Source organism: Tamandua tetradactyla, chromosome 7 (genome assembly GCF_023851605.1).
Source record: "Tamandua tetradactyla isolate mTamTet1 chromosome 7, mTamTet1.pri, whole genome shotgun sequence".
In the NCBI taxonomy this organism is placed as follows: domain Eukaryota; kingdom Metazoa; phylum Chordata; class Mammalia; order Pilosa; family Myrmecophagidae; genus Tamandua; species Tamandua tetradactyla.
The window spans coordinates 34,463,623-34,491,569 of record NC_135333.1 but is presented as its reverse complement, the minus strand read 5'-3'; the positions used below and the strand labels follow the sequence as shown (position 1 = coordinate 34,491,569).

General features: G+C 40.1%; 1 protein-coding gene across 2 annotated transcripts in view; it reads right to left on the bottom strand.

The window, feature by feature from the left end:
* The window catches only part of ZC3H7B (zinc finger CCCH-type containing 7B), an 86,785-nt gene extending 58,838 nt beyond the window's left edge, over window positions 1-27,947 (bottom strand). The window contains exon 1 of one of the 2 annotated variants that reach the window (XM_077168980.1): window positions 27,664-27,947. The gene's annotated coding sequence lies outside the window, so the exon portion shown is untranslated. The remainder of the gene's footprint in view (window positions 1-27,663) is intronic. The other variant, XM_077168979.1, reaches the window with a different exon arrangement.

Sequence of the window (27,947 nt, the reverse complement as noted above, 5' to 3'; positions counted from 1 at the left end):
CAGACGTTGGAACAACTAATCAGATACTCATATAACCCTACTAAATAAAATAAATGGGATGGCTACTGATGTAAAGGAGATCAAGAAGACAGTAGAATAGTATAAAGAGGAATTTGAGAGAATAAATAGAAAAATAGCAGATACAACAGAGATTAAAGATTTTGTCGGTCAAATGAAAAACACACTAGAGGCACACAACAGCAGTTTCAAAGAGACAGAAGAAAGAATAAGCGAACTAGAGGACAGGATAACTGATTTTGAACACTCAAAATAGCAAATGGCAAAAAAGATGGAAAAATTTGAAGTGGATCTCAGGGAAATGATGGACAAAACAAAGTGCACAAATATAAGAATCATTGATGTCCCAGAAGGAGAAGAGAGGAGTAAAGGGCTAGGAAGATTGGTTGAGGATATAACAGGGAAAACTTCCCAACCCTTATGAAGACATAAATATACAAATCAAAGAAGCTCAATGACTCCAACCAGGACTATTCCAGCCAATCCTAAAGAACACCTAGGGCAATATATAAGATTCCACAAGGGTTCCATGCACTACAGTAAATTTCCAGAAACCTACAACCCCCAGATGGATCCCTGGACCAGATAAGTCCTGAAACTTAGAGGGCCCAGCCTCTCCAGAACATCAGACAGTTCCATCTCCCTACCCCATATTAGTGACAGACACTTCCAATATGAAAATTTAGAATGGCCATAGCCCAAACACCCCTCAAGAGAGGGATGGAAAGATCAAAGATGATGGTGGAGTTATACAGTGAAGATAGAATTTAACAAATGAATATGACTGCTGAATCATTGAATTGATATATCTTTTAGTTTCCAGTATCTTAGAGCAGCTAGAAGTAAAAACCTAAAACTGTGGAATTGTAAACCATATCAAACTCTGAAATATGTTCTATAACTAAGTGTTGTGCCATGCTTTGAAATTTATGGCTTTTATATATATGTTAATTTTCTCAAAAAAAAAAAAAGGAAAAAAATTCGATTGTGATGATAAAAAAATATTAAAGTCTTCTAGCCTCCTATACTCTGGAGCAGCTAGAAGGAAAAAAATCTGAGAGGATTGTATGGTAGCCCATGACAAACTCTGGGATCTCTCCTGTAACCACTTCTTGAAGAGTGCTTTGAAAACTATTGCTTTTTTATTTCTTTCCTTTGTACATATATTATACTATACCATAAAAAAATTTTAAAAAAAACAACTTGAAAAAAATAAAACTTATTATAGAGGAAAAAAAAGCCCAAGAACTCCAAACAGAATAAATCCAAATAGGCTTTCCCCAAGACACATACTAATCAGCCTGTCAAATGTTGAAGAGAAGCAGAAAATTCTGAAAGAAGCAAGAGCAAATCTACTACACACAAGGAAAACCACATAAGATTGAGTACAGACTACTCAATTGGAACCATGGAGGTGAGAAGGCTCAGTATGATATATTGAAGATCCTGAAAGAGACAGACTTACAGCCAAGAATTCTGTACCCAGGCAAATTGTCCTTCAAAACTGAGAGAGAAGCTGAATGTGAGAATGATAGAGGGAGGAGGGCTGGGGGCATATATGAAACCAGAAGGAAAGACAGACAATAAAGACGGAGATGGTATAATCTAGGAATGCCTAGAGTATACAATGATAGTGACTAAATGTTCAAATTTAAAAATGTTTTTGCATGAGGAAGAACAAAGGAATGTCAATACAGTAGGGTGCTGAAAATAGTTGATCATTCATATTTTTAAATTTCAGCTTCTGTGTGAGACTAAAGCAAAAAATGTTTATTTGGTACAAAATTTATATTTTGATTAGTGCATTTCCTAATATAACCTATGTGGGCAGTTTAATTGAACACCATAAGTACATGGAACCTTGAATAGGGCATGACATTTTGCAGGTTTGTACAGTGTGATGTCTCAATAAATCCCAGAGTGATTTGAACAGTGAATAAAGGAGTGTTTGCAAAGTCCCCTTGGGGGAATGGCAAGAAAGGGAGAAAATTCAATTTCCCCATTTGGAGAATTCCTGATATTCTTGCAAGTAGTCGGGATAACCAAATCAATGGCTGAGCCCTCAAACTTGGGAATTGTTCATATGAAACTTATCCAGACAAAGGATAGGCTAAGCCTATTTAAAATTAGGCCTAAGAGTCACCCCCAGAGAACCTCTTTTGTTGCTCAGATGTGGCCTATCTCTCTCTCAACCAACATGGCAAGTGAACTCACTGCCCTCCTCCTCTCTACATGGGACATGACTCCCAGGGGGTGTAAACCTTCCTGGCAATGTGGGACAGAAATCCTAGAATGACCTGGGACTCAGCATCAAGGGATTGAGAAAACCTTCTCAACTGAAAGGGGAAGAGAGAAATGAGACAAAACAAAGTGTCAATGGCTGAGAGATTTTAAGAAGAGTCAAGAGGTTATCCTGGAGGTTATTCTTATGCATTATACAGATATTCCCTTTTTAGTTTAAGGTGTATTAGAGAGGCTAGAGGGAAGTGCCTGAAACTGTAGAGCTGTGTTCCAGTAGCCATATTTCTTAAAGATGAACATATAATGATATAGCTTTCACAATGTGACTATGTGATTGTGAAAACCTTATGTCTGATGCTCCTTTTATCTATGGTATGAACAGATGAATAAAAAATATGGATTAAAAATAAATAAATAATAGGCAGAACAAATGTTAAACAAATTGAGTAGACTGAAATACTAGTGATCAATGGAGGGAGCGGTAAGGGGTATAGAAAAAAAACAGAGGGAATAAAGGTTAAAATATATTGGATAGATGGAAATACTAGTGGTCAATGACAGGGAGGGTTAACGGGCATGGTATGTATGAGTTTTTTTTTTTTTTTTTAGTTCTTTTTCTGGAGTGATGCAAAGGTTCTAAAAAATGATCTTGGTGATGCATATACTACTATGTGATCACATTGTAAGCCATTGATTGTACACCATGTATGGAATGTTTATATGTTAAGAATGTTTGTGTCTCCATGTTGTTTTGGCCTGTTGATCAAAAAGAAAAAAATTAAATTAAAAACAAACAAACAAAAAAACAAGAAAGAGATTAAATTTTTCACAGATAAACAAATCCTGAAAGAATTTGTCAACAAAAGACCAGTCTTACAAGAAATATCAAAGGGAGTTCTGCCAGCTGAAAAAAACAGACAGGAGAGGGAGGTTTGGCGGAGGGCAAAGAATTGAAGAGCACCAGTAAGGGTAACTTAAAGGATAAAAAGAGAAAGAGGGAAAAGAATATATAGATCTGACAAATACAATAAAAAAGATAACATGGTGGATTCAAGAAATGCCTTTTCAGTTAACTTTGAATGTTAATGGACTAAACTTACCAATTAAAAGATACAGATTGGAAGAATGGATTAAGAAATATAATCCAGCAATATGCTGCTTACAAGAGATTCATCTTAGACACAAGGATACAAATACATTGAAAGTGAAAGGGTGGAAAAAGATTCTCCACGCGAGTTGTAACCAAAACAAAGCAGAAGCAGCTATACTAATATCTGCCAAAATAGACTTTAAATGTAAAGACATAACAAGAGACAAAGAAGGACACTATATATTAATTAAAGGGACAATTCACAAGAAGACATAATCATAAATGTTTATGCTCCTGTGTGGGTTGAAAGGATGTATGTCCCCAAGAAAAGCCATGTTTTAATCAAAATCCCATTTCATAAAGGTAGAATAATCCCTATTCAATACTATATGTTTAAAACTATAACCAGATCATCTCCCTGGATGATGTGATTTAGTCAAGAGTGGTTGTTAAACTGGGTTAGGTGACAACATGTCTCCACCCATTTGGGTAGGTCTTGATTGGTTTACTGGAGTCCTATAAAAGAGGAAACATTTTGGAGAATGAAAGAGATTCAGAGAGAGCCAGAGAAGAATGACATAGCCACAAGAAGCAAAGCGCTCACTAGCTAGTGACCTTTGGAGATGAAGAAGGAAAACACCTCCCGTGGAGCTTCATGAAACAGGAAGCCAGGAGAGAAAGCTAGCAGATGATGCTGTGTTCACCATGTGCCCTTCCAGATGAGAAAGAAAAACCCTGACTATATTCGCCAGGTGCCTTTCCAGATGAGAGAGAAACTCTGAACTTCATTGGCCTTCTTGAACCAAGGTATCTTTCCCTGGATGCCTTTGATTGGACATTTCTACAGACTTGTTTTAATTGGGACATTTTCTTGGTGTTAGAACTGTAAACTAGCAACTTATAAAATTCTCCTTTTTAAAAGCCATTCTGTTTCTGGTATATTGCATTCTGGCAGCTAGCAAACTAGAACAGATCCCAAACAAGGAGCTCCAAAGTACATGAGAGAGACACTAGCAAAACTGAAAGAAGCAAAAGATGTTTCAATAATAATAGCAGGAGACTTCAATATACCACTCTCTTCTATAGATAGAACAACAAGACAGAAGATTAACAAGGAAATAGAGAAGTTAAACAACTTGATGAATGAATTAGACCTAACAAACATACATAGCACCACAAAACACAAGGATATTATATTCTTCTCTAGTGCTCATGGAACATTCTCCAGGATAGATCATATACTGGGGCACAAAACAGGTCTTTATAAATTTAAAAACATTGAAATTATTCAAAGCACTTTCTCTGATCACAGTGGAATGAAGCTGGATCTCAACAACCACCAAAGATGAGAATATTCACAAATATATGAAGATTAAATAACACACTCTTAAACAACAAGTGGGTTAAAAATGAAATTGCTAGAGAAATCAGTAGCTATCTGGAGATGAATGAGATGAGAATACAACTTATCAAAATTTATGTGATGTGGTAAAGACTGTGCTGAGAGGGAAATTATTGCCCTAAATGCCTATATTAGAAAAGAAAATGAATGGGAGAACAAAAGAACAATAGAAAGAATCAATAAAGCCAAAAGTTGGTTCTTTGAGAAAACCAATAAAATTGGTGGGCCACTAGCAAGACTGACAAAAAAAAAAAAAAGAGGATACAAATAAACAAAATCAGAAAGGAGAAGGGGTACATTACCACAGACCCTGAAGAAATAAAAGAAATTACAAGAGGATACTATGAACAACTATATGCTTACACACTAGACAACTTGGATGAAATGGACAAATTCCTGGAAACACACAAGCAAGCTGCATTGATTCAGGAAGAAACAGAAGATCTCAACAAACCAAGCACAAGCAAAGAGATTCAATCAGTCATCAAAAATTTTCCTACAAAGAAAAGCCCAGGGCCAGATGGCTTCACAGGGGAATTTTATCAAACATTCCAAAAGAACTAACACCAATCCTGCTCAAATTTTTCAAAAAAACTGAGGAAAAAGGAATTCAACCTAACTCATTTTAAAAGCTAATATCATTTTAATACCAAAACCAGGTAAAGATACTATCAGAAAGGAAAACTACAGGCCAATCTCCCTAATGAACATAGATGCAGAAATTCTCAATAAAATATTAGCAAATTGAATCCAACAACACATTAAAAGAATTATACACTATGACCAAGTGGGATTTATACTGGGAATGAAAGGATGGTTCAACATAAGAAAATTAATTAATGTAATACAGCACATTAACAAATCAAAAGGGAAAAATCCCATAATCATCTTGATTGATGCTGAAAAATCATTCAACAAAATTCAATATCCTTTTCTGACAAAAACACTCCAACAGAAAGGAATCAAAGGCAACTAACTCAATATGATGAAGGGAATATATGAAAAACCGATAGCCAGCATTGTACTCAATGGAGAGAGACTGAAAGCTTTCCCCTTAAGATCAGGAATAAAACAAAGGTGTCCACTGTCACCACTATTATTCAACATTGTGCTAGAAGTTCTAGCTAGAGCAATCAGTCAGGAAAAAGAAATAAAAGGCATCTGTTCTAGTTTGCTGGCTACTGGAATGTAACAAACCAGAGATGGATTGGCTTTTCATAAAAGGGGATTTATTTTGTTAGTTCTTCAGAGGAAAGGCAGCTAACTTTCAACTGAGGTTCTTTCTTGTGGGAAGGCACAGGATGATCTCTGCTGGCCTTCTCTCCAGGCCTCTGGGTTCCAACAACTTTCCCCAGGGTGATTCCTTTCTGCATCTCCAAAGGCCTGGGTTGAGCTGCGAGTACTGAGATGAGGTATGCTGAGCTGCTTGGGCTGTGCTACATTGAGCTCTCTCAATTAAGCACTAGCCAATTAAATCAAACATTATTCACTGCAGCAGGAACACCTCCTAGCTGACTGCAGATGGAATCAACAACAGATGAGATTCACATGCCATTGGCTCATGTCCACAGCAATAGAACTAGACACCTTCACCTAGCCAAGTTGACATGTGAATCTATCTACCACGCATCCAAATTGGAAAGTAAGAAGCAAAAGTTTCATTATTTGCAAATGACATGATACTATACTTGGAAGATCATGAGAAATCTACATCAAACTTATTTGAGCTAATAAACAAATTCAGCAAGGTAGAGGGATATAAAATTAATGTGCAAAAATCAGGAACATTACTATACACAAACAAATGATCTAACTGAGGAGTCAGTTAAGGAAAGAATTCCATTCAAAATAGCAACTAAAAGAATCAAGTACTTAGGGATGAACTTAACTAGGGATGTAAAGGACTTTTACACAGAAAACTACATAACATGGCTAAAAGAAATCAAAGATCTAAGTAGATGGAAAGACATTCTCTGCTCATGGATAGCAAGACTAAATTTAGTAAAGATGTCAATTCTACCCAAACTGATCTACAAATTCAACACAATACCAATCAAAATTCCCACAACCTACTTCAAAGATTTGGAAAAGCTAGTTACAAATTTCATCTGGAAGGGAAAGAGACCCTGAATAGCAAAAAGCATCCTAAAAAAGAAGAATGAAGTGGGAGGATTAACACGCCCTGACTTTAAAACCTATTATAAAGCCACAGTGGTTAAAACAGTATGGTACTGGCACAAAGATAGAAGCATTGACCAATGGAATCAAATTGAGAGTGCAGAAACAGACCACCAAATCCTCTGAACTGGGACAAAATAGTCTTTTTAATAAATGGGCGTGGAAGAATTGGATATGAATAGCCAAAAAAATGAAAGAGGACCCCTGCCTTACACCCTATACAAAAATTAACTCAAAGTGGCTCAAGCACCTAAAAACAAGAACTAGCACCATAAAGCTTCTAGAAGAAAATGTAGGGAACATCTTTAAGACCTAGCAATAGGAGGTAGCTTCCTAAACTTTACACCCAAAGCTCAAGCAGCAAAAGAAAAAGTAAATAAATGGGAACTCCTCAAAATCAAATGCTTCTGCACCACAAAAGACTTTATCAAAAAGGTGAAGAGGCAGCCAACTCAATGGGAGAAAATATTTGGAAATCACATATCGGAAAAAGGTTTGATATCCTGTATACACAAAGAAATCATACAACTCAACAACAGAAGAACAAAGAACCCAATTATAAAATGGGCTAAAGTTAGGAATAGGCACTTTTCTGAAGAGCAAATATAGATGGCTCAAAAGTACGTGAAGAGATGCTCATTTTCATTGGCTAGAAGGAAGATGCAGATCAAGACTACAATGAGATACCACCTCGCGCCTATAAGAATGGCTGCTATTAAACAAACAAAAAGCTATAAATGTTGGACAGGATGTGGAGAAATTGGTACACTTATGTACCGCCGGTGTGAATGCATAACGGTGCAGCCACTATGGAAGACTGTTTGGCAGTTCCTTAGGAAATGAAATATGGAGTTGCCCTATGACCCAGCAATAGCACTACTTGGTATATACCCAGAAGAGCTGAAAACAATTACACAGACATTTGCACACTGATGTTCATAGCAGCATTATTCACAATCGCCAAAAGATGGAAACAAACCAAATGCCCATCAACAGAAGAGTGGATGAACAAAATGTGGTATATACATACAATGGAATATTATGCAGCAGTAAGACAAAATGACGTCCTGGCGTACATGACAAGATAGACAAGCCTTGAGGACATAATGCTAAGTGAAATAAGTCACACACAAAAGAACAGATACTATATGACTCCACTTTTATGTCCATGGTAAAGGTAAAATCAGAACCTTATAATAGAGAATATAGGGGACTTAGAGACAGAAGCTAGTGATGGGTGAACAATTAGCTAATGAGGTTGAACTCCAATGTAAGGGAGTAGACAGAAATGAAGGTGGCTCTCTAGTGAGTCTATAAGCAATTTTACCATATTGAAGTTGAACAAGATTGAAAGGGGTTGTATAGACTTACGTGTCCCACTGATTAACACTAGAAATACAAATTAGTTCTTGCAAGAACTACTTCAAAGGTAAGATTTGTGTATAAAGAGTGTTTAAAGTCCAGGGTACAGGAGGAAAATTGCTATTGCATGCTATGGGCTATGTTTAAAAGGAAAACAACAGCACTATCACTGCAACAGCAGAAGTAAATAATGGGGGGAGGGACAAGAGTTAACAGATTTAGATTTCCTATTTGGCATGGGTGTGTTTATTGCTTTTCTTTTTCTTGGGAACAATGAAATTATCTAAAAGAGTGTTGATGGACTGTAGATTTTGGGCACTATACATGATGCCTGATGAATGCAGGTGACTGAATGATGCACTGACTGAGAAGCAGATTGGCGAACAATGGTGTATACATATGAACAAATGTTGTGCTGCTACAAAAAAGAACAAAGTCACGAGGCATGCAATGATGTGAATGAACGTGTGGGACATTTGGTGAGGCAAAATAAGCCAGAAACAAAAGAATAACTATGGTATGGTCTCCTTTAGAAAATGCTTATAAGAAAACGGGGGCTTTTGTAAGCTTTTATAGCAGACACATGTAGTCCAGAGTGGTAATTATTCTGGATTTGGAGAGGCTGGTTTATGTATATATATATATATATCCTGATATTTAGAAATAAGAATGAAGCTGATCAGATTGGGGTTAAAGTAATTCAGAACACAGGGGTAAGGAAGACATTGTCTATATTTTAGAACCACACATACTCTTTGAAACCAAAGGAAGAAAGGTTTATTTGGTTTGGAATCAAACTTTTTTGTAGTGTATAACCTAACTCAACCTATCTGTATAACTCATTTGAACAAGTGAAACACAGGGAGCCCAGAATAATAAAGAGGTCCTTTATTCCTGTATAGCTTAATGTAATGCTGGATACATCCCAGTGTATATTAAGCAGATAATCAAAAACTATTGGCAAAGGGATGGAAGAAAAATTATGGAACTATTAAACCTAACCATCAGGGAATCCCCTGATAACTGTGTCAAATTTTAGGGACACCCAAATCAATAGGCCATGCCCTTGAGCTTGAGGTTTACTCTTATGAAGCTTATGTAGGTAGTGGAGAAGTTTAGCCTACCTATTTACTTCTGGAGGACCTCTTTTTTTTTTTTTAAACTTTATTGTATAGTATAACATATATACAAAGCAAACAAATAAAAAAGCAATAGTTCAGAGTACCTCTTTTGTTGCTCAGATGTGGCCTCACTTTCTCTAAGCCCAACTCTGCAAGAGAAATCATTGCCCTCCTCCCTACATGAGACATGACACCCAGGGGTGAAAGTCTCCCTGGCAATGTGGGAGATGACTCCTAGGGATGAATCCGGCCCTGGCACCATGGGATCAACAATTCCATCATGACCAAAAAGGGGAAAAGAAGTGTGACAAATAAGGTACCAGTGGATGAGAGAGTTCAAATAGAGTCAAGAGGCTACTCTGGAGGTCACTCTTACACAAGCTTCAGTCAGACATTGTTACCTATCATAACTTGCCAAGCCCTAACCAGGACCATTCCAGCCAATCCTAAAGAACACCTAAGGAAATATATAAGATTCTACAAGGATTCCATGTACTAGAGTAACTTTCCAGAAACCTACAACCTTCAGATAAGTCCTGAAACCTAGAAGGTCCAGCATCTCCAGAACATCAAATAGTTCCATCTCCCTACCCCATATTAGTGACAGACCCTTCCAGTATGAAAAGTATAGAATGGCAATAACCCAAACTCCCCTAAAGAGAGGGAGGGATAAAAGATCAAAGGTGATGGTGGAATTATACAGAAAAGATAGGATTTAAAAAATGAATATGAATGCTGAATCATTAAATTTATATCTCTTTTAGTCTCCAGTATATTAGAGCAACTAGAAGCAAAAACCTAAAATTGTGGAATTGTAACCCATGTCAAACTCTGAAATCTGTTGATCAACTAATTGCTGTGCTGTGTTTTGAAATTTATTGTTTTGTATATGCTATTTTTCACAAAAAAAGAAAAAAAAGTCAATTGTGATGACAAAAAAATATTTATGCCTTCTAGCCTCCCATGTTCTGGAGCAGTTAGAAGGAAAAATCTGAGAGGATCATAATGGTAGCCTATGACAAACTCTGGGATCTGTCCTGTAACTACTTGTTGAAGAGTGCTTTGAAAACTATTGCTTTTTTATTTCTTTGCTGTGTATATATGTTATATTATACAATAAGAAAGCTAAAAAAAACAACTTATTAGATGGATTAAACAGCATATTTTAACAGGCAAAAAAAAGGATCATTAAACATGAAGATAAAATGATTGAAATTATTCAGTGTGAGAAGCAAACAAAAAAGTAATGAAGAAAAATGAAGAGAGCCTGAGAATCTATGGCACACCATCAAGCTTACCAATATACACATTATTGGAGTTCCAGAATGACAAGAGAGAAAAAGATAAAGTGCTGTGCTTTAGTATTTATTGCGTTTTTGTATATATGTTATTTTTCACATAAAAAGAAAAAAAAGTTGATTGTGATGATAAAAAAATATTTATTCCTTCTAGCCTCCTATATTCTGGAGTACCTAGAAGGAAAAATCTGAGATGATGGTATAGTAGCCCATGACAAACTCTGGGATCTGTTCTGTAACTACGTGTTGAAGAGTGCTTTGAAAACTATTGCTTTTTTCTTTCTTTGTTTTGTGTATATATATATATTATATTATACAAAAAAATGAATACTGTATGGGTCTCACTGATATGAACTGACATTAGTGAATAAACTTGGGATATTTCATTGGTAACAGAGACCACCAGGAGATAGAAATAGGGTAAGATATTGGGTAACTGGAGCTGAAGGGATACAGATTGTGCAACAGAACTGAATATAAAAACTCAGAAATGGACAGCACAATACTACATAACTATAATACAATTATGTTAAAACACTGAATGAAGCTGAATGTGAGAATGATAGAGGGAGGAGGGCTGGGGGCATAAATGAAATCAGAAAGACAGACATTAAAGACTGAGATGGTATAATCTAGGAATGCCTAGAGTACTAATAATAGTGACTAAATGTACAAATTTTTAAAATGTTTGTGCATGAGGGAGAACAAAGGAATGTCATTACTGCAGGGTGCTGAAAATAGATGGTAATTAATATTTTAAAATCTCACCTTATGTGTGAGACTAAAGCAAAAATTGTTTATTTCATACAAAATTTATATTTTGACTAGTGCATTTCCTAATATAACTTATGTAGATAGCTTGATTGAACGGCATAAGAACTTGGAATCTCAGGTAGGACATGAGATTTTGTTGGTTTGTCCAGAGTGATGCCCCAATGAATCCCAGAGTGATTTGATCAGTGAGTGGAAAAGTATTTGCAAGGTACCCTTCAGGGAATGGTGAGAACGGGGAGAAATTCAACTTCCCCAAGTTGAACTCTTGATATTCTCACAAGCAGTGTGGACAACCAAAGCTATAGGCTGAGCCCTATAGTCTTGGGGTCTGTTCATATGAAACTTAATCCCACAAAGGATAAGTCAAGTCAACTTAAAATTTAGGCCTAAGAGTCACCCCCAAGAGAGCCTCTTTTGTTGCTCAGATGTGGCCTCTCTCTCCAGCCAACACAACAAGCAAACTCACCAACCTCCCCCTGTCTACGTGGGACATGACTCCAAGGAGTGTGGACCTTCCTGGCAATGTGGGACAGAAATCCTAGAATGAGCTGAGACTCAGCATCAAGGGATTGAGAAAATCTTCTCGACCAAAAGGGGGAAGAGTGAAGTGAGACAAAGTGTCAATGGCTGAGAGATTCCAAACAGAGTTGAGAGGTTATCCTGGAGATTATTCTTACACATTAAGTAGATATCACCTTGTTATTCAAGATGTAATGGAGAGGCTGGAGGGAACTGCCTGAAAACGTAGAGCCGTGTTCCAGTAGCCATGTTTCTTGATGATGACTGAATAATGATACAGCGTTCACAATGTGACTGTGTGATTGTAAAAACCTTGTGTCTGGGCGGGCCACGGTGGTTCAGCAGGCAAGAATGCTTGCCTGCCATGTCAGAGGACCTGCGTTCGATTCCCGGTGCCTGCCCATGTGAAAAAAAAAAAAAAACCTTGTGTCTGAGGCTCCTTTTATCTTCCCTGTCAACAGACGAGTAGAACATATGGAATAAAAATAAATAACAGGGGGAACAAATGTTAAAATAAATTTAGTTTGAAATGCTAGTGATCAATGAAAGCGAGGGATAAGGGGTATGCTATGTATAATCGTTTTTTTTCTGTTTTCGTTTTACTTCTTTTTCTGTTGTCTTTTCATTTCTTTTTCTGAATTGATGCAAACGTTCTAAGAAATGATGAATATGCAACTAAGTGATGATATTGTGAATTACTGATTATATATGTAGAACGAAATGACCACGTTAATGTTTTAGTTTGTTAAATTTTTTTAAATTAATAAATAAATATTTTAAAAATGAAGGAGAAATGAGGAAATTTGTAGAGAAACAAAAGCAGAAAGATTTCTTTACCAGAAGACCTGCCCTACAAGAAATGCTAAAGGAAGTCTCTCAGGCTGAAATAAAAGGACATTAGACAACAACTTAAAAGTCATAAGATGAAATAAGGAATGCTGGTAAAGGTAACTACATAAGTAAATATAAAATCCTGTATTATTGTACTTTTGGCTTGCAACTCCTTTTCTCCTCCATATGACTTAACAGGTAAATATGTAAAATCACATTTTAAATCTATGTTAGTGGGCATACAATGTTTAAAGACATAACCTAAAATAATAACAATAGAGGGAGGGAAAAAGATATACAGGAAGAGAGTTTATATAACACAGAAATCAAGTTGGTACTAGGGGAAGTAGCTTGTTATCAGTTTCAGATGTTCACTGTAATTACAAAGGTAACCACTAAGAAAATAACTGAAAATTATACATAGAATTGTGAGAGATGGCAGAGTAAGAAGCTCTAGGAAGAAGTCCCTCCACCAGATGAGGCAGGTGAGATAGTGAAGGAAGGAGGGCGAAGTGACCCCAAACCCCACAGTAAAAAGTTCCTTTTGGCGAGCACATCCAGTCCCCACACACCCAGCCCTCACTTAGGCGGCACCTAAAAAAGAACCAACGACAAAGTGCAGCTCATCAATTCCTTACTAGCATAGTTAGAAGGGGAAGGGCCCACCCAAGTCCTTATAATCAAGGATCCTGACCTCAGACTGCTTCTCCTCCTTTGGAGAACGCCTGCCCTCATCTTCGAGCACACACCTTCACTGTGCATTAAAGTCCTGAGCTATACACACTGGTTGGTCTGGATTCTTCGGCTATACAACACTGACTACACCTTGAGTTTTTTCCTGCGGCTCAGTCAAGAATCCTCGCAACATCAACCCCTGGCTGGGGTCTAGACTTCTCCAAGAACTCCTGGGGTTCTCCGTTATTGAGCTTATTAAACCATCTGGCTGTACTCACTGCCTATCCTTAAATTCTTTCTTGAGACTGACTCAAGAACCCTTATGGTGCCAGCCCCTGGTTGAGGTCTCGATCTCTCCGAGAACTCCCTGGGCTGTCTGACTTCAAGAACAACTATTAAAACACATAAAAACTGTCTGAAGCAACTATTTTGAAACTCCAGAGGCAGGAGAACACTGTTCAGCATCCAGGGAAGAAGAGGCTCATAAAGTATGGCAAGTACAGTAAGCTGCCCTCTCACCACAAGCGCTCATTCCCCCACTTTCACAGCAGGCAGTAGTGGGGTCCGAACCCTGGGGTAGCTTGGTAGTGCCAGAGAACGACATAAAAATCCATCTCCCTGAGAACATGAAGTGGGACACGCAGGTGGATCTCTGATCGCTGGTTTTGATCAGCTACTTGAGATCACTGGGCAGCCATTGCTCCAACCCACCTCAAACAAAGGCGGTGGAGGTGAAGTAAAGATGGCGCAGAGGACAGTGCAAGGGCTGCGCTGGCTGGGCAGGGACAAAGTCAAGGAAGCACAGTTGAGGGAGCCACAGAAGAAGCTCCTGGCCCTTCCCTCAGCCCCTCCCCAGGGCAAGTCTGGAGCACCCTTTGTGAGTCTCTGGCCCTTTTTGGGCTGGAAGGACTGACATGGGGAACTCTTCTTCAGTGTGTTCGCCTCAATTTGCCCTCCAGGCAAAACCAGTTTGTGACAAGTAAAGCAAAGTAAGAAACAATGGAAGTGGACAGCCTCCAGCAAAAGCTTACCTGCTTTAAGTCCAACTGTGGAAGACCTGGGAGAAGGAGATGCATCTCTTGCGAGGTAGAGGAGGTATTTACACGGTTTGTATACAGCGAAAGTCCTAAGGTGATGAGCAAACACAAGATCTGGACAAGACACAGGCCCAGAAAAGACAGGGAGGGCCCTGCACTTTACATTCACCTTGGGCTGACCTTCCTGATAAGAAGACTAAACTTTGACTGAGAGTCCCAGCCAGTACAAAACCAATTTGCAAAGATGGTGAAAGGTGTTTTTTGCTTAGATATGCTTGGTTTTGTTAGTTTCTGACACTCAAGAAAATTTCTTACATATCATTAGCTGATTATAAACTCAAGAAACAGATATTGCAGGGAATAAATCTGTTAACGTTTTAAAATATTAAACTATACAATGTGCAAAAAAGATTATAAGACAAATAAATAAGAAATGATAAAAAAAAAAGAGGATAAAAATCCCGAAAACATCAACAAAAAAGTCCAGATTGTGGACATATCAAACAGACTTTTAAAAAAAATGATCCTGCAGATGTTCCGGGAGGTGATTGTGGTGATGGATATGTAACTGTGTGATGATATTGTGAATTACTGATTGTATAAGTAAAACGGAATGATCAAAATAGGGACATTTGCATTTGCTTTGTCTTTTTTGGTATTTAAAAAAATAAATAAAAATTTTAAAAAAAGAAGGAAAAAAAAATCCTCAATATGCCCAGGGAATTGATGAAAAACACAAAAAAAGAAGGAAAATACAAAGAACTACAGCATATAACAAAAACAATGAACAAACCATATGAAAATCTCAATAAAGATAAAGAAATTTTAAAAAGGAACCAAACAGAACTACTAAAGTTGAAGACCACAATAACTGAAATGAAAAATTACAGGAGAGTTTCAACAGCAAATTGTAGCTGACAGAACAAAGAATCAGCAAACTCAAAAACAAAATGATTAATATGGATTAGGCAGAGGAGTAGCCTAAGAGACCTCTGGGACATCATCCAGTATATAATTATATGCAATATGGGGGTCCCAGAGGAAAAGAAAGAGAAAAAAGGGCAAAAGGAATATTCAAATAAATAATGACAGAAAACTTTTCAGACTTTGCAAAATATGTGAATATGCACATCCAAGAAGGCCAGAGAACATCAAACAGGATAAACTTGAAGAAAAATACACCCCATCACATACTGATCAAACTGCTGAGTGCAAAGGGCAAGGTGAGAGTTCTGAAAGCTGCAAAATAAAAGCAACACGTTATATACAAGGTAGATTAAGTTCTAACTTGTCATCAGAAATCATGTAGGTAAAAAGGCAGTGGGTTGAAATATCTTCTTATTATCTACAGTTGCTAAAATGCAAATACATAAAAAAGTAACAATACATCTGCTTTTGGACACAGATATAATTGGTAACTATGTACAAAGATACAAATGGTAACAAGTACAAAAAAAGGTGGGGGGATGGAGGGGTAAGGAAAAGTGTATGCGTATGCAATTGAAGTCAAGTTGGTATCAAATCAAGTATGATTGTTATTTATAATGTTAAATTTTAACCCTATGGTAACCAAAAGAAAAATATATAGAGATAGAAATGAGAAAGGACTGAACATGGTACAATACAAACAATCAAATAAATAGAAAAGGAAGCATAAAACAGCAAAATAGCTGAAGAAATTCCTGCATTATCAGTAGTTACATTAAATGTAAATGGTTAAATTCTCAAGTTGAAAGACAGAAATTGGCAGAACATATTTAAAAAAAACATGATTCAACTATATATATAGTTTACAAGAGACTCACCTTAAATTCAAAGACATAAGTAGGTTGAAAGTGAAAGGATGGAAAAATATTTACCATGCCCATACAAACAGTAACTAAAAGAGAGCTGGGATAGCTTTACTAATATCAGATAAAATAGACTTTAAGTCAAAAACTGTTATAAGAGACAAAGACATTATTATAAACTGATAGAGGCATCAATTCAACAAGAAGACAAAACAATTATAAATTTTTATGTATAAAAATATAAGCTCCAAAATATATGAAGGGAGAAATAGATGGTTCTACATTGTTTTGGTTTGCTAAAGTTGACGAAATGCAATATACCAGAAAGAGGCTGGCATTTACAATGGGGATTTATTATCTTGAAAGCTTACATTTCTTAGGCCATGAAAAATGTCCAAATTAGGGCATCATCTCACAATATCTAAACTCTTCCTTCTGTCACATGGTGATGCACATGGCCAGTGTCTGCTAGTCCTTCTCTCCCAGGTTCCCTTGCTTCAGCTTCTGGCTTTGGTGGCTTCCTCTCTCAGCTTCTCTAGGTTCGTTTTTTTTTCCCTGTAAACTTCTCTGGGTTTTTCTTTTCTTGTTTTTTTCAGACGGGCAGGCACCAGGAATCGAACCCAGGTCTTCGACATGGCAGGAGAGAATTCTGCCACTGGGCCACAGTCACACCACCCCATCTGGGGTTTTTAAATAACTTTTATACTCTTATAAACAATGCAGTAAGAGAATTAAGACCTTCTTACTGAATGAGGTGGGTCATATCTCACTTGAAATAATCTAATCGAAAGGGTCCCACCTGCAGAAGGTCTACACTCACAGGAATGGATTAAAAGAACATATTTTCTGGGGTACACTCAGCTTCAAACTACCATATATATATTAATAGAAGAAGATCTTAAAACATCACTTTCAATAATGAACAGAACATCTAGACTAGACAGAAGTTCAATAAGGAAATAAAAGACTTGAACAATACTCTAAACCAACTAGACCTAATAAATATTTATAGAACATTTCACCCAATAATAACGGAACACATATTCTTCTTACATGCACACGGACCATTCTCCAGGATTGACCATATCTTAGATACAAAACAATTCTCAACAAATTTAAAAATATCAAAATCATACAATGTAACCTTTCCACCCACAATGGAATGAAGCTAGAAATCAGTAACAGAGGGAAGAAGGGAAATTTCACAAATATGTGGAAATTAAACAGTGTACTCCTAAATAAGCAATAAGTTAAAGAGGAAATTACAAGGAAAATGAGGAAATACATGGAGGCAAATAAAAACGAAAATGCAACATTCCAAAACTTACAGGATGGAACAAAGGCAAGGCAGAGGGGGAAATTTATAGCTCTTAATGTTTACATTAAAAAAGAAGAAAGATTTCAAACAGGAGACCTAACCTCAAACTGGAAGAACTAGAAAAAGAAGTGCAAACTAACCCAAAGTGAGCAAAAAGAAAGAAATAACAGAGATTAGAGTAGAATTAAATGAAATAGAGACTAAAAAACAACAGTGAAAATCAACAAAATCAAAAGTTGGTTCTTTCAAAAGATCAACAAAATCAACAAATCTTTAGCTAGAGTGACAAAGAAAAAAAGAGAGGACACAAATAGAAAAATCAAAAATGAAAAGGAGAACATTATTTCTGACCCCAATGAAATAAAAAAGGACTATAAGAGGATATTATGTACAGCTGCACACCAACAAAATAGGTAACCTAGATGAAATGGACAAATTCCTGGAAACCCACAAACTACCTATACTGACTCAAAAAAGAAATATAAAATCTCAGCAAGCCAATAGCAAATAAATAGATTGAATCAGTCATCAAAAACCTTCCTCCCCCTCAAGAAAAGCCCAAGGACCATATGACCTCACAGGGAAATTTTACCAAACATTGCAAGAATTAATATCAATCCTGTTCGAACTCTTCCAAAAAACTGAAGGAGAACACTGGCTAATTAATTTTTACAAGACCAACATGAGCCTCATACCAAAGCCAAATAAAAATACCACACAAAAGAGAAATTTACAGGCCAATATTTCTTACTAATATAGATGTAAAAATCCCCAATAAAGTACTTGCAAACTGAATCCAGCAGCCCATTAAAAGAATTACACAATGTGATAGAGTGGGATTTATCACAGGTATGCAAGGGTGATTTAACATTTAATATACCACACATTAACAGAATAAAGAGAAAAAAAAACACACAATCATCTCAATTTATGCAGAAAAGGCATTTGACAAAATCCAACACCACTTCTTGATAAAAACACTTAGAACAGTAAGAATAGAAGGAAACTTCCTCAACATGATAAAGGATATATATCAAAAATCCACAGCTGAAAGAAAGATAGATGATAAAGATTGAGATGGTATAATCAAGGAATGCCTAGAGTGTATTATGATAGTGACTAAATGTACAAATTTTAAAAATGTTTTTGTGTGAGGAAGAACAAAGGAATGTCATTACTGCAGGGTACTGAAAATAGATGGCAATTAATATTTCAAAATTTCAACTTATGTGTGAGACTAAAGCAAAAAATGTTTATTTGGTTTTGACTATTTATATTTTCACTAATGCATTTCCTAATATAACTTACGGAGACAGCTTAATTGAATACCCTAAGAACATGGAACCTTGAGTAGGACATGAGATTTTGTTGGTTTGTCCAGAGTGATGCCCCGATAAATACCAGAATGATTTGCAAGTGACTAAAAAAGTATTTGCAAAGTCCCCTTCGGGGAATGGTGAGAATGGGGGGAAATTCAACTTCCGCAAGTTGAATTCATGATATTCTCACAAGCAGGGTAGACAACCAAAGACTGAGCCCCCAGTCTTGCGGTTTGTTCATATGAAACTTAACCCCACAAAGGAGATGTCAAGCCTACTTAAAATTAGGCCTAAGAGTCACCCCCAAGAGAACCTCTTTTGTTGCTCAGATGTGGCCTCTCTCTCTAGTCAACACAACAAGCAAACTCACCACCCTCTCCCTGTCTACGTGTGACATGACTCCCAGGGGTGTGGACCTTCCTGGCAATGTGGGACAGAAATCCTACAATGAGCTGAGACCCAGCATCAAGGGATTGAGAAAGCCTTCTCCACCAAAAGGGGGAAGAGTGAAATGAGACAAAGTGTCAATGGCTGAGAGATTCCAAACAGAGTCAAGAGGTTATCCTGGAGATTATTCTTACACATTAAGTAGATATGACCTTGTTATTCAAGATGTAATGGAGAGCTTGGAGGGAACTGCCTGAAAATGGAGCTATGTTCCAGTAGCCATGTTTCTTGAAGATGATTGCATAATGATACAGCTTTCACAACGTGACTGTGTGATTGTGAAAACCTTGTGTCTGATGCTCCTTTTATCTACCTTGTCAACAGACGAGTAGAACATATGGAATAAAAATAAATAATAGGGGGAACAAATGTTAAAATAAATTTAGTTTGAAATGCTAGTGATCAATGAAAGGGAGGGGTAAGGGGTATGGTATATATAATTTTTTTCTGTTTTATTTCTTTTTCTGAATAGATACAAATGTTACAAGAAATGATCATGATGACGAATATGCAACCATGTGATTATATATGTAGAACGGAATGATCAAAATAAGAATGTTTGCTTTTATTTGACGTTTTTTGGTATTTAAAAAAATAAAATAAATTAAATTAAAAAACAAAAACAAAAACCCACAGCTAACATCAAGCAACCCAATTTTTAAAATGGCCAAAAGATGAAAATAGTCATTTCTATACAGAAGATATACAAATGGCCAAAAGCACATTAAAGACTGCTCAAAATCATTAGCTACCCGGGAAATGCAAATTAAAACTACAGTGAGATACCATTTCACACTAGAAGGCTACTATTTAAAAAACAAAATAACAAGTGTTAGAGAGAAACAAAATAACAAGTGTTGGAAAGGATGTGGAGAAATAGGAACACTCATTTATTGCTGGTGAGAATGTAAAATGGTGCAAACATGGTAGAAGAGTTTCCCAGTTCTTCAGGAAGCTAAGTATAGAATTACCATATAACCCGGCAATCTCACTACTAGGCAAATACACAAAAGAATTACAAGCAGGGACTTGGACAGATACTTGCACATTGATGTTCATAGTGGCATTAGTCACAATTGCCAAAATATGGAAGCAACCCAAGTGTCCATGAGCCAAAGAGTAGATAAACAAAATGTGGTTTATACACACAATGGAATATTATTCAACTGCAAAAAAAGAATGAAGTTCTGATACATCTGACCACATGGATGAAACTTGAATATATCATGTTAAGTGAAATACACCAGACACAAAATGACAAATATTTATGATATCACCAATATGAAATATTTAGAGTATAGGTTACTAGGGGACAGGGTGGAGATAAGGAATAGGGAGTTAAGGCTTAAAATGTACAGAATCTATTTGGGATGATGGAAAAGTTGTGATAATGGTGGTGATAGTAGCACAACGTTGTGAGTGTGATTAACAGCAGTGAATTATATATTTGAATGTGGTTACAAGGGGAAACTTCAGTTTGTATATATGTTACTAGAATAAAAAATTTTTTTACAAAATCATGGTACTGCACAATGTGAATCCTAAATTGGAAAAAAAAATTGTCCATTGAAATGGTTAAAATTATTCTTATGTACATTTTATCATAATTAAAAAATAAATTTTTTTTTTAACTAACTCCTTTTTCTTCCCGAATAAAAGAGTAAGAGAAGCTTATTGTAAGACTCTGGAAATTACAGGGAAGTATAAAAAACAAAACAGAAGCCCACTGTCCAGGAGGGACCATGAAACACTGAGGAGTGCTGTGTGTCTTTTGAGCAATTGATTAGTCACTCCCCCTGCCCTCGGTGAGCTTAGAAATCCTTGTGGTTGCACCACTGAGTATCAAAAGAGTTTCTCACACTGCTCTGCTTGCTTCACTGCTCAGAAGAAAGGCCGGCTGAGGCAGTGGTGTGCCCGAGGCTGTGGGGTCAGCCAGACCTTGGTTCGAATCCCAGCACCATCCCACATCAGCTTTCTGCCCCCACCCCAGCTTGTCATTTGTAAGATGACGCTGATGATACCTGCCATGCATAACTGTTTTGCAAATTTACATATTATTCTGTCCCAGAGGAGATCAGAAATCCATGTTTGTGCTGAACTGGGTGCTATAGAGAACACCCAGCAATACCAAAATTATTCCGTCAGTACTTTTCAATTGGCTAACACCGATCTCATTGTGGTTTCTGTCTAAGCTCTTTCTTTATTTCTTTTTTTTTTTTAGTTTTTTAAATTGTATAATATAACATATATACAAAAGCAAAGAAAGAAAAAAGCAATAATTTTAAAAGTACTCTTCAACAAGTAGTTACAGGACAGATCCCAGAGTTTGTCATGGGCCACTATTCCATCATCTCAGATTTTTCCTTCTAGCTGCTCCAGAACATAGGAGGCTAGAAGGAATTTTTTTATCATCACAACTGACTTTTTTTCTTTTTTGTGAGAAATAACATATATACAAAAAAAGCAATAAATTTCAAAGCACAGAACAACAATTAGTTGTAGAAAAGATTTCAGAGTTTGGTATGGGTTACAATGCCACAATTTTAGATTTTTACTTCTAGCTACTCAAAGATACCAGAGACTAAAAGAAATATCAATATAATGATTTCTCAATCATACTCATTTGTTAAACCCAACCTTCTCTATAAAACTCCACCATCACCTTTTATCTTTCTCCCACTCTTTAGGTGTATTTGGGCTATCCCCATTCTAACTTTTTCATGTTGGAAGGGTCTGTCACTAATATGGGGCAGGGAGATGGAACTAGTTGATGTTCTGGAGAGGCTTGGCCCTCTAGGTTTCAGAACTTATCTGGTGCAGGGGCCCATCTGGAGGTTGTAGGTTTCTGGAAAGTTATCCTAGTGCTTAGAACCTTTGTAGAATCTTATATATTGCTCTAGGTGTTCTTTAGGATTGGCTGGAATGGTTAAGCCATTCCTTTTTGTCAAGGACTGTTCTGTGGCCAATCTGATACTGTTGTTCATTTATGTAACAAATAACCAGGAAGCACCTTTCTGTGCCAGCACTCTGCCAGATGCTGGGGGATCAATGTTTATCAAGTCCCTGCCCTGATGGATCTGGTCGTCCTGGATGGGAGAAAAATAGGTCACTGTTTTGTGAACAAGACAAATAGAGACGTGTCCCAAAGATACCAGAAGAGGAAATGTGGCAAGGAGGGGATAAGAAAGAACTGGTCATGAGACATGGGGTAGGAGCGAGAGTGCACCCAGCAGTGGAACAGCCAGGACAACAGCCATGGGGTGGGAACAAACCTAGAATGTTCAAGAAAAAGACAGAGACCAGTGTGACTACAGCTCTGGGGCGAGAACAAGACAAGAAGGAAGCAAGGTGCAGGAGGGAGGCCGAGGCCAGTGCGAGGTCTTTGGCAGAGGAGTGACCTGAGCTCACCAAATCTTAAGAGGATTCCTTTGGCTGCTGTGTGGAGGATTAATGATGAGAGGGGAAACAGGTTGATTGTGAGGAGGACACCTGGGGCAGATGGGATTGGATCAGCACGGCCATTTCACAGAGGAGACTGAGGCTAAGGCTGACAAACTGACTGTGCCTCAGATCACACAGCCAGTGTGTCCTGGAGTTGGGAATGAATGCAGGACTTTGGACTCCCTGCCCTTCGCTCCGCCCCTAGGAGAGACAAGGCACATCACAGATGCTCTGGGGAGCAAGAGCAAAAGAAGAGCCACAGCGACCTCTGAAAGGCCCACAGAGGTCAAGCCTTGGTCTTCCTCACAGCCCTCACAGGAAGTGTTCAGTGAAGACTGGTTGACTGGCTGGCCCTGGTACTTCACAAACACAAACAGCCAGAAGATACGGTTCTTGGAGTCAGGGAATCTGACACTCTGTTCCCTTTCCAAGTCACAGAGCAGAAGGGGTAGGAAGAACTAGGGACTTTGAGTGTTCCAGCTGGGCGACCCCTCTCAGTCTCGGTTTGCCTTTTCTGTAAAACAAGGACACCTCTTACTTCGAAAGACTGTCACGGAGATTAAATGAGAGGCTGAGAGCATAAGCACAACAGAAATGGAAATGGTCATTGAGATTTGCAGACAGATAACAAAGAGCTTCCTGGAGACAGGATGGACCTTGAAGGCAGCTTTTCCTGCTGGAGTCCAGCAGGCCTGGCTTCGTCCAAACCCCTGCATTACCCCATGTGTGATCGTGGAAATACTTCTTCCTGTCTCTGAACCTCAGGCTCCTCACCCGCAAAATGGGGCTGCTAATAACTGTTCCTCTCTCAAGGCATTCTGAAGCAGACCTAGCACAGTGCTGGGTCCACAGCAGTGTTCAGTAAGTGGTGGCTGCCATCATGATTTACCACCATTAGCGTCAAACTCAGGGCCCCAGCCTCTGGTCCAGGGTTCGGGAATTGCTGCTAAACTGACGTCAACTACAGGTGGGTTCTGAATGCAGAAATGCAGCCCTTTCCCAGCTCGCCTCCATAGCCTGATGGGGAAGCAGTACAAACACAACTGCAGAAGCCATCAGGATGCTTGCAAAGGAAAAGACCCACTAGGGGAAATAAATAATGGGAAAAGGAGCCCCGTGGCTGGTGATGACAGAGAGAGGAAAATGAGTCCATTTTTCTATGGGCCATTAAATGCGATGAAGGGAGCTGGCTTCTGCTGGGGCTCCTGGAAGCTGACACATAGTAGTCACTTCATCAGCCAGGGCCTAGTCTCTACCTCTGGGCTGCAGCCAGACCCCCACAGGGGCCACCTCCACCTTCTGCTATCTGAACAACGCTGGGTTAGGCCTACCACTGCCGGCCCCATCAGTCTCCCTTCCTCCTTCAGCCATGTCCAGTTCCACACAGGGCCAACTCAAGAGCCAGACTGCCTGGGTTTGCATTCTAGCTCTGCCATTTTTGCAATGTCACTTAACCTCTCTGTGCCACGGGTTCTTCATCTGCAAAATGGGGCTCATTAGAGTGCATACTCATAGGGTTGTTATACTGATCCAATTAACTAATCTAGCGAAAGCACCCAGAACAGCACCTGGTCACTAGGTAATTTTGTTAAATTAATTAAAATTTTAAAACCCCACTAGTTCCTCTCACCTGAGTCTCCTGTCCCGACTGAACACTGGGCTTCTCCACAGGTCACCATCAAACATCATCAAATCTCAGCGCTCATTTTTATTAAAGGAAATTGAGACCAGAAGGGTCCAGGCAGCCCAGGGCCATGTGGTACGATGATGGCAGAGCCTGACTTGAATTCAAAGTCATATCTGCCTTCATATCTTGGCTAAACCAGATGACTGGCCTTTGCCCGTGTGTGTGCCTCTGCTTAATACACCCTTCTCTGGCCTTTCTCCATCTATTTTTCAAACACTTCCAGGAAGACTTTCCACCCCATGACTCAATTCAACAATATGATGGCCCAACCTGTCCTGGCACCTCTGCTGGGGCCTGGGGTACAGAAGGTAAATCAGATGCAGTTCCTGTCCTCAGGACACTCAGGTTAATCACACCTATACACATTTTCCCCAAGCTTCGCGCTCCTCCAGGGTTGAGTTGGACACCCAGCAGGCTCTATCCTCAGGGCTCAGTCCTTCTTCCACTGCCATCCTGGCTCCTCTAGTCATGTTTCCAGAAACCTACTGAGCAACACTTTCCTGGGCCAGCCCCACAGACTGGGAGAACTCCCTGGTGTTGGGGAGCATGAGCCCCCATCTAGGCTCTGTTTGCCGATTCAGATTGTCCTGATCCCTGTGCATGTCTACATATTTGAGGCTGAGATGGCTCCAGGGAGCCGGGGTCATGAGCATGCTCAAGTCACACAGGCTGGGCTCAAATCCAGCTGGGTGACCTTGGGCCGGCCACGTAATTTCTGGGTTCCTCAGTTTCTTTCTTCATCTGTGAAATGGAGAGAATGCCCACCCATCATAGCGCTACTGTAAGAACCAGAGAGACTACGTCAACCTCTTCACACAGAAGCAATTCCCTTCTTCTTCTCCTCCAAGACCAAGCCTCCTCTTCTTTCAAGCTCAAGTCTCACTTCCTGGAGGAAGCCTTCCCTAACTTTTCCAGGTTACCCTGAGCTTGCTTGCCCTTCTCTCACTTTCCACTGCATTGACCCCTGAATTGGGCATTTCCTAATTCTCTCACAGTTTCAGCAGACTTAGCTTTCTTTTTCCAGCCAGACTAAGTGAAAAACTCAACTCCAAGCCTAATAAATCATCACCATGAAACACAGCATCTCCCCCATTAAAAATAAACTTTCTAAGACAGCCCAGGACTCTGGGAAAGGATGAAGATTTGGAGTCAGAAGCCAGGGCAGGAACCCTAGCTCTGATGTGTGACTTTCCAGAAAGACACTCGGATTTTCTAAGCCTCAGGTTTCTCATTTGGAAAATGAGGGTTGAAAAATGTCAACCTGACATGTTGTTATGGAGGACAGATGAGCTAGCATATGTGAAAGCCCTTTGTTTTAAAATAAAACATGCTATTTAAAGGATTATTATTTTCAGATTCTCAAACTCAAGTCTACTGATGCTTCAACTTTCTTACACCATATATTCAAGAGACCAGCTCACTCCACAGAGCTGCTTCTCTGGCAAACAATCCACTAAAATCCACACTCTTAACTATCCAAGCTAAACAAAACCACCAGTCTAGAACTCATAGCATCCATGGAATACAAACACAGGGACCTCACCCCAACACAGGGACCACAAAAATCTCTCTCCCATCCTCAGATATTAATTAATCCCCCACCCCCTCTTCACCCCACCCCACCTCCCCAGGACACAGGTTTCTTCTTCCCGGATCAAGGCACAACTGTCCCCAACCTGCTCCAGCTCTCTTCTGGCCCAGCATCATTTCTAACTCCAAATTCAACTTCTATGGGAGGTGAAAGTGGAGAAAGAAGACCACTGTGGGTATAGCTGGGTGAGGAGCCGAGGGAGTCTTAATAGTAGAACTAAAGGTCCCGCTAGAATTTTTGTTCAACACAGTTGCTAAATATACTAAAATTATCACATTTGTGTGAAAATTCAAGGATCTGCGTTCTGCTATTTTCATCAGACTCGATGAACTGCAGGTGCTGAGGAAAATGGCAAGAAGTGGAGGGGAGAAGGGGGGTCGCTGCTGTGAATCCCCGGGGCCCAGCCCCTGCTCCAGCTCCTAAACCGCCCAGGCTCGCCCGTGGGGCTCCGGCCCTCTCCTCTTCCCCGTGCCGTGTGGGTATCACGGCCATCAGCGTCTCCCACAGTGAACCGTTTCTACGTGTTTTGTTTTGTTTCTCGAGAAAACTGCTTTGTCTCCGTGAATGACCCCAAATCCAGGCACTTTATAAACACCAAAGCCAGACAGATTTTAAGGGGGGCGAAAAAACGACTGGGGAAACGGAGGAGGAAGCCGGCCCTGGACGGGTCTCCGGGGCCCGCTGAGGGGGAGCGGCGGCCTGGGGGCCGAGGGGAGTGTCCAAGGCCGGGGTCTGCGGCTCCCGGGCACCCAGCCCCACCGGGGCGCCCCTCCACCCGCCCGGGCGCGGGGAGCCGGCGCCCCGCAGCCCAGCGCGCTCCCGGCCCGGCGACAGGCCCCTACCGGCCTGAGCCAAGAGGCGGATCGGCGACCGGAAATGCCCCCCGGCCCCAGACCGCGCCCCCCTTTCCTGCCCCCCCACCCAATTCCCGGGCCCGGCCGAGGCCCCGGATCCCCGGGCTCGCGTGGCCGCCGCAGCCGGCAGGGACGGCTCGTCGGGCGGCCGCGGCCCCTCCAGCTCCCGGCGCTGCGGGGCCATTAGACGAACACAAAAGGCAGCGGGGCGCTCGCAGCGCGGTCCCTGCCAGTCCCATCTACCCCTTCGCGGGGAGCCAGCAAAGCAGCCACGCACCCCCAAAGCTCCGGATCCCCGAGGAGAAAAGCCCCTAAAAGAAAATTCCAAGACACTCCTTGGGGGGGCTGCAGGGGCGGCCAAATCTCCCTAGAGGCAGGTGCTCGCGGCTGCCCGACAACTTTGAAACTTTGGGGCCGGGCACGCGAAGGGGGATCCCCCAAAAGGAGGAAAGGGTGACGGGGGGGGCTATATACTTATTTTTGCAAAATCCACTTTCCAGGTGGCCCCGCGCGCGCGCGCGCACCGCTTCGGCCTGGACAAGGTCCCCCCAGTCTCTCCCGGCCGGCTCGGCCCCTCCGCGCCGCCCAAGCCCTCCGAGCCGGCGGTCCGGGACGCGGTGCGGGCCTCCAGCCTCTGCCCCGCCGGGCTCGGGCCGCGCCAAGCACTCACCTCGGCCGGGCTGCGCTCCCCCGCGGGCCTGCGCCGAGCCCGATAAATGGTATGCTATGACTAGAGGTATGATTACGTTATTATTATTAGTAATAATAACAGTAAATGCTATTTAATTACGGGCGGCAGCATCCTGCTCCCGGCGCCGCCGCCCCGGCAGCCCAGTCCATGTGGCTCCCGAGCGCTTTACTTTCATTTCCAGCCCCCTCGGCCGGCCGAACGCGGCAGCACCCGCTGGAGACACCGTTTCCCTGCAGTTCTCCCTCCTCGGGTCCTAGAGAGCG